Genomic DNA, 11,338 nt, shown 5'->3' on the forward strand with positions numbered 1-11,338 from the left:
TGCTTAGATTTTAGTCCGAAAAATGTAAGGTTGGCATTCAACTTGCCCATGATGCAAGGATATGAACACCCTTACACTAGAAGGGTCAACTTTGATCAAAGGTTGGACCAAGTCCTCATAGACATTTGTGAAGAGGGCGCTCAATGGAAGAGAGATTCAAGAGGGAAGCCGGTTCAACTGAGAAAGCATGACCTCAAGCCCGTGGCTAGGGGATGGTTGGAGTTTTTCCAACGCTTAATTATTCCCACTAGCAACCGGTCCGAAGTTAATATAGACCGGGCTATCATGATTCATAGCATCATGATTGGAGAGGAAGTAGAAGTTCACGAGGTTATATCCCAATAACTTTATAAGGTGGCGGACAAGTCCTCTACCTTGGCAAGGTTAGCCTTCCCTCTGATACGTAAAAATTTGATTTCACGTACAATCGGCAAGTATACCAGGTCGTATCAAGTAATAAAACTCACTAAGAGTGAGGTCGATCCCACAGAGATTGGTAGATTAAGCAACTTTAGTTTAATGGTAGATTTAGTCAAGCAAACATGGTTTTGATTTTATGAGCATTGTGACTTTTGAACATAATTGCAGGAATTTAAATGGCAAGGAATTTAAAGAACTGGAATATAGAAATAAAACGATAGTAAATAACTGAAACTTAAAATGCAAGAAACTTAAATGACATCAAAGATAAATTGCAAGGAATTAAAGGTTGCAGAAATTTAAAGAGCATAAGAGCAAAGAGCAAGAAATAAAGAGACAGAATGTAGATGACAAGAATAATAAATTGCAAGAATGTAGAAGGGAAATGGGGTAATGGGTGTTCAAACAACTAAGAGCAAAAGAAATAAGAATTGATGATGGAAAGGATCATTAGGGATCAGAGATGCAAATTCTCATGAATTGATGTTGATCAATTCCTTCTCAATCATGGGTATAGATCCATGGCAAGTGGGTAATTGAATCCCAATCTCTTGGTGATCCAATTTCTCTCAACATAGCCAATTGCCACTCTCGTGATCTAATTGTTCATGAGAAGAGATGAAGCTCAATTTCAAATCCAAGCCACACAATTTCCAGAATCTCAACTTAGGGAGGTTACATCTCACATACCAACCAAAGTGTATTGATTAAGGAGAGTATGAAAGGATGAACTCTAAACTGAACTATGTGGTTCATTTCTCAAATTCACCACATAATTCATATAGATTAACCCCCTCTCTCGATGGTGGTTGAATCTTTGAAGAACAAGAATTTCCTCTTGGATTAACCACTTGAATTGAGAAGGAGAAGATGATTTATCAATGCATTCAAACAAGCAGAGCTCTTCCCCCTAATGAAAGTGGGGTTTAGTGAATCATAGCTCCAATTTCAACAACAATTGCCATAAATGAAAATTAAACTAAGTGTGAAGAAAGATGAAGAAGAAGAAGAAAATGCTTAAAAACTCAAAAAATGAAGAAGAAAAGTTCCAAGAAGAACCAAAATAGCTCTCCAGGTATCCTCCCGGAAGTGCTAGAGAGTTCTCCAGGTAAAAGTGCTAGTAAGTGCTAAAAGTCTAGAAATCTAAGTGTTAAAAAGTCCCCTCAAAGTACAAACTCCTTCTCTATTTATATTAGTCCTAAAACTCCTTCAAAGATCTTTAATTGGGCTAGCAATGTGGGATTCAATCTTCTTTGAGGTTGTACCACTGGTTTGAAATTCTCCTCCAAGAGTATCTTGTGCATGCATATGGCAGGGCTTATGCCTTTCAAGTCATCAATGGTCCATCCCAACGCCTCTTTGTGAGCTTTCAATACTACAAGGAGCTTTTCTTCTTCCTCTGCACTCAATGTAGAATTGATGATCACTGGGAAGCTGTCCTTTTCACCAAGGAATGCATACTTAAGATGAGGGGGTAGTGGTTTCAACTCTTGTTGTGGTGCTTCTTCTTTCTTAGCTTCACTTGGTTCCTCTGATGATTCCAATTTGTTCTCTTCTTGTCCTTGGATGTCTTGGACTTCCTCCTGTTTCACTTGATGGTTTGTGTCAAGTACTTCTTCAACCAAAGAATTTACTACATCAATCCTCATGAAACTTTCTTTCTCAACAGGGTGTTGCATTGCTTTGAAGACATTTATGGTCATTTGCTCATCATGCACTCTGAAATCATCTCTCCCTTTTCCATATCAATGATCGTTCTAGCTGTAGCCAAAAAGGGTCTACCAAGAATGACTGAGTTGTTTCCCTCTTCATCCATATCTAGGACCACAAAATCAGCTGGGAATATAAAGTTTCCCACTTTCACCAAGAGGTTCTCAACTACTCCATTTGGTATTTTGATGGATCTGTCAGCAAGTTGGAGTGACATCCTTGTGGGTTTAAGCTCTTCAATCATCATTTTCTTCATCATGGTAAGGGGCATTAAGTTAATGCTTGCTCCCAGGACACAAAGTGATTTGTCAATGGCCATGCTCCCAATCGTGCAGGGTATGAGGAAGCTACCAGGATCTTTGAGTTTTGGTGGTAGCCCTTTTTGAATGATGGCACTGCACTCTTGAGTGAGAATTACTGTTTCTTTTTCTAGCCAACTTCTCTTCTTGGTGATCAATTCCTTAAGAAACTTTGCATATAATGGCATTTGTTCCAGAGCTTCTGCCAATGGAATGTTGATTTCGAGTTTCTTGAAGATTTCTAAGAACCTTGGGAATTGTTGGTCCTTTGCTCCTTTATGTATCCTAGTTGGGTATGGAAGCTTAGGTACGTAAGCTTTTACTCCTTCATTTTTGTTCTCTTGTTGTAGATTCACATTCTCCTTGCTATCATGGTTGCTTTCTTGACTGGTTGGTTTGCCTTGTGGCTTGACAGCCTCTTTGCTTTTTTTAGATGTTGAAGCCTTTTCTTCATCTTGCCTTTCCACTTGTTTTTCTACTGTGTCCTGCTCTTTGGGTTTTATTGCTTCTTTATTCAAACTTTCTCCAACTACCTTGCCACTCCTCAACTGCAGAGCTTTACATTCCTCTCTCGGGTTGGGTATTGTATCACTTGGGAGAACATTGGTTGGTCATTCAGCTTGTTTGGCTAATTGTCCCACTTGTCGCTCAATATTCTTCATGGTGGCCTCATGTTCCTTTTGTCCCTTGGCTAAGGCTTGAGTGGTTTGAGCAAGTGCTTGCAAGGTTGCTTCAAGATTTGAGATTCTGGTCTCATGATGGTCAATTGGGGATATGATGGGGGTTGATTGTTGTTGGAAGTTATTGGGTGGATTAGTGTGGTAATTTTGTGAGTTGGATGTTGGTGCAGGGAAGTTGTTTTGGTGAGTTTGTGAATTATTATGAGGTGGTTGATATGTGTTTTGTGTTTTTCTATATTGGTTAGTGTTAGTGGCATGGTGATTTTGGTTATTTGTGTTACGAGTGTGGTTGTGGTTGTTGTTCTTTTGCCAATGATTTTCACCCCAATTTAGATTGGGATGATTTTTCCAGGATGGGTTGTATGTATCACCATGAAATTCATCTTGAGAATTTGAAGTTTTCTGCATGTACTGAACTTGTTCTTGTGGCTGTTCAACAGTGGTCCCTTCACCTTGGCTCCATTCAAGTGATGATTGATTTGTTGTGTTCACTGATGCTAGCTGGAGACCATCCATTCTCTTTGTTATCATTTCCATTTGTTGTTGGATTTGTTGGTGCATTAACTTATTTTGTGCCAAGATAGCGTCAACACCTTCAAGCTCCATTACGCCTTTCTTTGGGGCCGGGTTATGTTGCCTCTCTGATGAGTAATAATACTGATTGTTTGCCACAATCTCAATGAGGTCTTGAGCCTCCTCAGCAGTTTTCATCATGTTGAGTGATCCTCCTGATGAGTAGTCTAGTCCCTTCCTTGCTTCTAAGCTTAAGCCTTCATAGAAGTTTTGGAGTTTGACCCAATCACTAAACATGTCAGGTGGACATCTTCTCATTAGTGCCTTATATCTTTCCCAAGCTTCATACAATGATTCCCCTTCCATTTGCCTGAAAGTTTGAACCTCTGTCTTCAACTTGATGATTCTTTGAGGAGGGTAGAACTTTGCTAGAAATCTGCCCATCACGTCATTCCAATTGTTGAGGCTTTCCTTGGGGAATGACTCTAGCCATTGAGTGGCCTTGTCCCTCAAAGAGAATGGGAATAGCAGCAGTTTGTAGACATCTGGATGCACTCCATTTGTCTTCACTGTATTGCATATCCTCAGAAAAACAGACAGATGTTGATTTGGGTCTTCAAGAGGTCCCCCTCCATAGAAGCAGTTGTTTTGTACCAAAGTGATGAGCTGAGGTTTCAACTCAAAATTATGGGCATGAACATTTGGAGTGGCAATACTGCTCCCACAATGTCTTGGATCAGGGATGGTATAAGAAGATAACACCCTTCTAGGTGGTCCATCATTGTTGTTGACCCCTCCAGGAGGATTGTGCATGTCGTCCTCCATGACTTGGTCTTCTCCCTCTGATTCTTCTTCACCAACTATCCCCTTTCCTCTTTCTGCTCTCCTTATCCTTCGGAGGGTTCTCTCGTCCTCAGTATTAGGTCTATTAGCTCCTGACATACACAAACAAAACCAAAATCACAAGTGAAACACTCTAGAACTAGAGTGGAATTGGAGTTAGTGAAACAAAGTATCAAACAGTTAGTGGGCTTAACAAAAACACTAAAAAAAATGCTTAATCTAAACCACCATTCACTTAATCATTGTCAATCTTTTCCAATCCTCGGAAACGGCGCCAAAAACTTGATACGTAAAAATTTGATTTCACGTACAACCGGCAAGTATACCGGGTCGTATCAAGTAATAAAACTCACTAAGAGTGAGGTCGATCCCACGGAGATTGGTAGATTAAGCAACTTTAGTTTAATGGTAGATTTAGTCAAGCAAACATGGTTTTGATTTTATGAGCATTGTGACTTTTGAACATAATTGCAAGAATTTAAATGGCAAGGAATTTAAAGAACTGGAATATAGAAATAAAATGAAAGTAAATAACTGAAACTTAAAATGCAAGAAACTTAAATGACATCAAAGATAAATTGCAAGGAATTGAAGGTTGCAGAAATTTAAAGAGCATAAGAGCAAAGAGCAAGAAATAAAGAGACAGAATGTAGATGACAAGAATAATAAATTGCAAGAATGTAGAAGGGAAATGGGGTAATGGGTGTTCAAACAACTAAGAGCAAAAGAAATAAGAATTGATGATGGAAAGGATCATTAGGGATCAGAGATGCAAATTCTCATGAATTGATGTTGATCAATTCCTTCTCAATCATGGGTATAGATCCATGGCAAGTGGGTAATTGAATCCCAATCTCTTGGTGATCCAATTTCTCTCAACATAGCCAATTGCCACTCTCATAATCTAATTGTTCATGAGAAAAGATGAAGCTCAATTTCAAATCCAAGCCACACAATTTCCAGAATCTCAACTTAGGGAGGTTACATCTCACATACCAACCAAAGTGTATTGATTAAGGAGATTATGAAAGGATGAACTCTAAACTGAACTATGTGGTTCATTTCTCAAATTCACCACATAATTCATATAGATTAACCCCTCTCTCGATGGTGGTTAAATCTTTGAAGAACAAGAATTTCCTCTTGGATTAACCACTTGAATTGGGAAGGAGAAGATGATTTATCAATGCATTCAAACAAGCAGAGCTCTTCCCCCTAATGAAAGTGGGGTTTAGTGAATCATAGCTCCAATTTCAACAACAATTGCCATAAATGAAAATTAAACTAAGTGTGAAGAAAGATGAAGAAGAAGAAGAAAATGCTTAAAAACTCAAAAAATGAAGAAGAAAAGTTCCAAGAAGAACCAAAATAGCTCTCTGGGTATCCTCCCGGAAATGCTAGAGAGTTCTCCAAGTAAAAGTGCTAGTAAGTGCTAAAAGTCTAGAAATCTAAGTGTCAAAAAGTCCCCTCAAAGTACAAACTCCTTCTCTATTTATATTAGTCCTAAAACTCCTTCAAAGATCTTTAATTGGGCTAGCAATGTGGGCTTCCTCTTTGTTGAATTCTTGGCTCAATGGAAGAAGTGTTGCTAGACATGGAAGGAGGAGTTCATTCATGATGCTTCTGGCCGAATGGCTTGGCATTTTTACCAATAACGCTAGCCTTAATGCACGTTGGCAACGTGCATTGTGTTTTCCTGGGAGTGAGCTTTAAGACTTGGGCGTTGCTAGCCCAAGTTGTTGCTAACAACTTGTTTTTCTTCTTCTTGACTCTACTTTCATGCTTAATGTTGCCCAGAATTTGAGTGTCAATCCTCTACTTTAATATGGACTATCATACATCATTGGAAAGCTCAGAGTGTCTTCTTTCTAATGCATTTGGAATCATCTCAATTCGAATTTTCTAGCTTAAGTTATGCTTCCTCAAAGAGGGTAAGGTCAGGCTGCCAAGTTGTTGCCGAACACGCCCCTTTCTTCTCAAGTTGGCAACGTGCCAAGCCTCCCAAGGCTGAAACATGGGGCTGGCGTTGTCCTCAAACACGCCCCCTTGTTGGCACGTTGGCAACGTGCCCGTGCTCTCCTCCAGGGCTGCTTTCTAGCCTTCAACTTTGCTTGTCATGTTGCCTTGGAACACGCCTCTAGAAGCTGGCGTTGGCAACGTGCTCGTGTGAATGGATTGCCTCTCCAAATAGCTTGTCACGTTGCCTTGGAACACGCCTTAGGAGGCTGGCGTTGGCAACGTGCATGCTTCTTCCCCTGGGCAAGCTTTCTTGCCTAGCGTTGGCATTGGACACGCCAATACATCCTCAAGTTGGCAACGTGCTCGAGTGAGCTTCTCCAGGGCTGCATCCTAGCTTGGCTTTGCTTGCTACGTTGCCCCCAAACACGCCTTTGGAAGCTGGCGTTGGCAACGTGCTCGAGCTTTCCTCAAGGCTCCATGCTTGTTGCTTGGCGTTGTCCTTGAACACGCCTATGTTTCCTGGCGTTGGCAACGTGGGTGAAGATCTAAGGCTTGCTGCCTGCCAAGCTTTCCTTCCTGGCGTTGCCTTGAAACATGCCAATGAAGAGTGGCGTTGGCAACGTGCTCGATGGGTGGAGATCCAAGGTGTGGTGCCTGCCAAGCTTTCCTTCCTGGCGTTGCCTTGAAACATGCCAATGAAGAGTGGCGTTGGCAACGTGCTCGAGCTTTTTGGCTGGGCAAATTCTTCTAGCTTAGCATTGCCTTGAACAACGCCTATACTCCCCACGTTGGCAACGCCCTCGAAGCTCCTTCCTGGCCCAAGTTGGCAATGCCCAAATGTGCACTCCAAGGTTGCTTGGCGTTGCCTTCAAACACTCACCCTTTCTCCAAGTTGGCAACGCCCAAATGAGCTTTCCAAGTTGCCTTCAAACACTCACCCTTTCTCCAAGTTGGCAACGTCCAAATGAGCTTTCCGAGTTGCTTGGCGTTGCCTTCAAACACTCACCCTTTCTCCAAGTTGGCAACGCCAACAACTCCTCTTCTTCTTGCCCAGTTTGCTTCATTCTTGCTTCAATGCTTTCTTGTTTCATCACCTATCATTAACAAGGGAAATAGCTTCAAAGTCTTACCAATCCATGCAATTAATTTCATGAGATTCATTCATACTCATTCATTTATGTATTCCTTAAATCATTTGCATGAATTTGGCTACAATTAACTTGTTCCTTGGTATTCTCATGCATGAAGACAAAACTCATAAAAAGACTTGTTTATTTACAGAAAATGAGTGAAACTAAGCTAAAACCAACTATACTAACTAGCTAATATAGCAAATATGCAAATGCATCACCCTCATCTCATTTGTCACCTCTGTAATTCAGTTGGAATTAACATAGAGGGAGACATCCTCATTGATGGGGACAAGCCCATCACTAAGAAGAGGATGGAGCAAACAAGAGATCCCACTCATGGATATGAGGAGATTCCTCATCATGAAATCCCTGAGATGCCTCAAGGGATGCAATTTCCTCCACAAAACTATTGGGAGCAAATCAACACCTCCCTAGGGGAATTGAGTTCCAACATGGGACAACTAAGGGTGGAGCACCAAGAACATTCCATCCTCCTCCATGAAATTAGAGAAGATCAAAGAATCATGAGAGAGGAGCAACAAAGGCAAGGAAGAGACATTGAGGAGCTCAAGCACTCTATAAGATCTTCAAGAGGAAGAACAAGCCGCCCTCACTAAGGTGGACCCGTTCTTTAATCTCCTTGTTCTTTATTTTTCTGTTTTTTTTTTCAAAAATTATGCTTTATGTTTTATTTATGTTTGTGTCTTATGATCATTAGTGTCTTAGTGTCTATGCCTTAAAGTTATGAATGTCCTATGAATCCATCACCTTTCTTAAATGAAAAATGTTCTTAATTGAAAGAGAAGAATTGCATGAATTTTGAATTTTATAACAGATTAATTATTTTGATGTGGTGGCAATACTTTGACTTCTGAATGTATGCTTGAACAGTGCATATGTCTTTTGAATTTGTTGTTCATGAATGTTGGCTCTTGAAAGAATGATGAAAAAAGGAGACATGTTACTGAGGATCTGAAAAATCATAAAAATGATTCTTGAAGCAAGAAAAAGCAGTGAATTCAAAAAAAACGAAAAAAAAAGTTGTTTGAATTTGAATGGTGAGGTAGGTGGGGTTTTATGAAGGATGGATGTGAGTGGTGAAGAGAATGGTGGGATTTGAGAGGTGAGGGGTTTTTTGGGGAAGAGGTGTTGAGGTGATTGGTGAATGGGTGAAGAAGAGAGAGAGTGGTGGGGTAGGTGGGGATCCTGTGGGGTCCACAGATCCTGAGGTGTCAAGGACAATTCATCCCTGCACCAAGTGGCGAGCAAAAATGCTCATTCTGCCAATCCTGGCGTTAAACGCCGGGCTGTTGCCCATTTCTGGCGTTTAACGCCAGCTTGGTGCCCATTCCTAGCGTTAAACGCCAGTCTGGTGCCCCTTTCTGGCGTTAAACGCCCAGAATGGTGCCAGACTGGGCGTTAAACGCCTATTTTGCTATCTTCACTGGCGTTTAAATGCCAGCAAATTTTCCTCCAGGGTGTGCTATTTTTTCTTTCTGTTTTTCATTCTATTTTTGCTTTTTCCATTAATTTTGTGACTTCCCATGATCATCAACCTATAGAAAACATAAAATAACAAAGGAAAATAGATAAATATAACATTGGGTTGCCTCCCAACAAGCGCTTCTTTAATGTCAGTAGCTTGACAGTGGGCTCTCATGGAGCCTCACAGATACTCAAAGCAATGTTGGAACCTCCCAACACCAAACTTAGAGTTTGAATGTGGGGGTTCAACACCAAACTTAGAAGTTGGTTATGGCCTCCCAACACTAAACTTAGAGTTTGACTGTGGGGGCTCTGTTTGACTCTGTTTTGAGGGAAGCTCTTCATGCTTCCTCTCCATTGTTACAGAGGGGTATCCTTGAGCCTAAAACACAAAGGATTCTTCATTCACTTGAATGATCAATTCTCCTCTGTCAACATCAATCACAGCCTTTGTTGTGGCTAGGAAGGGCCTGCCAAGGATGATGGATTCATCCATGCACTTCCCAGTCTCTAGGACTATGAAATTAGCAGGGATGTAATGGTCTTCAACCTTTATCACAACATCCTCTACAAGTCCATAAGCTTATTTTCTTGAATTGTCTGCCATCTCTAGTGAGATTCTTGCAGCTTGCACCTCAAAGATCCCTAGCTTCTCCATTACAGAGAGAGGCATGAGGTTTATGCTTGACCCTAGGTCACACAGAGCCTTCTCAAAGGTCACGGTGCCTATGGTACAAGGTATTGAGAACTTCCCAGGATCCTGTCTCTTTTGAGGTAATCTCTACCTAGTCAAGTCATCCAGTTCTTTGGTGAGCAAGGGGGGTTCATCCTCCCAAGTCTCATTACCAAATAACTTGTCATTTAGCTTCATGATTGCTCCAAGGTACTTAGCAACTTGCTCTTCAGTGACATCTTCATCCTCTTCAGAGGAAGAATACTCATCAGAGCTCATGAATGGCAGAAGTAAATCCAATGGAATCTCTAGGGTCTCAGTGTGAGCCTCAGATTCCCATGGTTCCTCATTAAGGAACTCATTGGAGGCTAGTGGACGTCCATTGAGGTCTTCCTCAGCACTGCCTCTTCCTCCTTTCCAAATTCGGCCATGTTGATGGCCTTACACTCTCCTTTTGGATTCTCTTCTGTATTGCTTGGAAGAGTACTAGGAGGAAGTTCAGTAACTTTCTTACTCAGCTGACCCACTTGTGCCTCCATGTTTCTAATGGAAGACCTTATTTCAGTCATGAAACTTTGAGTGGTTTTGATTAGATCAGAGACCATGGTTGCTAAGTCAGAGTGGCTCTGCTTAGAATTCTCTGTCTGTTGCTGAGAAGATGATGGAAAAGGCTTGCCATTGCCAAACCTGTTTCTTCCACCATTATTGTTGTTGAAACCTTGTTGAGGTCTCTGTTGATCTTTCCATGAGAGATTTGGATGATTTCTCCATGAAGGATTATAGGTGTTTCCATAGGGTTCTCCCATGTAATTCACCTCTTCCATTGAAGGGTTCTCAGGATCATAAGCTTCTTCTTCAGATGAAGCGTTCTTAGTACTGCCTGGTGCAGCTTGCATTCCAGACAGACTTTGAGAAATCATATTGACTTGCTGAGTCAATATTTTGTTCTGAGCCAATATGGCATTCAGAGTATCAATCTCAAGAACTCCTTTCTTCTGATTCGTCCCATTGTTCACAAGATTCCTTTTAGAAGTGTACATGAATTGGTTATTTGCAACCATTTCAATGAGTTCTTGAGCTTCTACAGGCGTCTTCTTCAGATGAAGAGATCCCCCAGCAGAGCTGTCCAATGACATCTTGGACAGTTCAGACAGACCATCATAGAAGATACCTATGATGCTTCATTCAGAAAGCATGTCAGAAGGACACTTTCTGATCAATTGTTTGTATCTTTCCCAAGCTTCATAGAGGGATTCACCTTCCTTCTGTCTGAAGGTTTGGATTTCCACTCTGAGCTTACTCAATTTTTGAGGTGGAAAGAACTTTGCCAAGAAGGCATTGACTAGCTTTTTCCAAGAGTTCAGGCTTTCTTTAGGTTGTGAGTCCAACCATATCCTAGCTCTGTCTCTTACAGCAAAAGGGAATAGCATAAGTCTGTAGACCTCAGGGTCAACCCCATTGGTCTTAACAGTGTCACAGATTTGCAAGAATTCAGCCAAAAACTGATGAGGATCTTCCAATGGAAGTCCATGGAACTTGCAATTCTGTTGCATTAGAGAAACCAATTGAGGCTTAAGATCAAAGTTGTTTGCTCCAATGGCAGGGATAGAGATGCTTCTCCCA

General features: G+C 41.1%; 1 non-coding gene across 1 annotated transcript; it reads left to right on the forward strand.

The window, feature by feature from the left end:
* Positions 1-10,909: 10,909 nt before the first annotated feature.
* LOC130977513 (small nucleolar RNA R71) lies at positions 10,910-11,013 on the forward strand. The gene has a single exon (XR_009085202.1). It is a non-coding gene; the product is annotated as a small nucleolar RNA R71 (small nucleolar RNA).
* Positions 11,014-11,338: the final 325 nt, after the last annotated feature.

The sequence above is a fragment of the Arachis stenosperma genome, chromosome 4 (assembly GCF_014773155.1).
Source record: "Arachis stenosperma cultivar V10309 chromosome 4, arast.V10309.gnm1.PFL2, whole genome shotgun sequence".
NCBI lineage: Eukaryota > Viridiplantae > Streptophyta > Magnoliopsida > Fabales > Fabaceae > Arachis > Arachis stenosperma.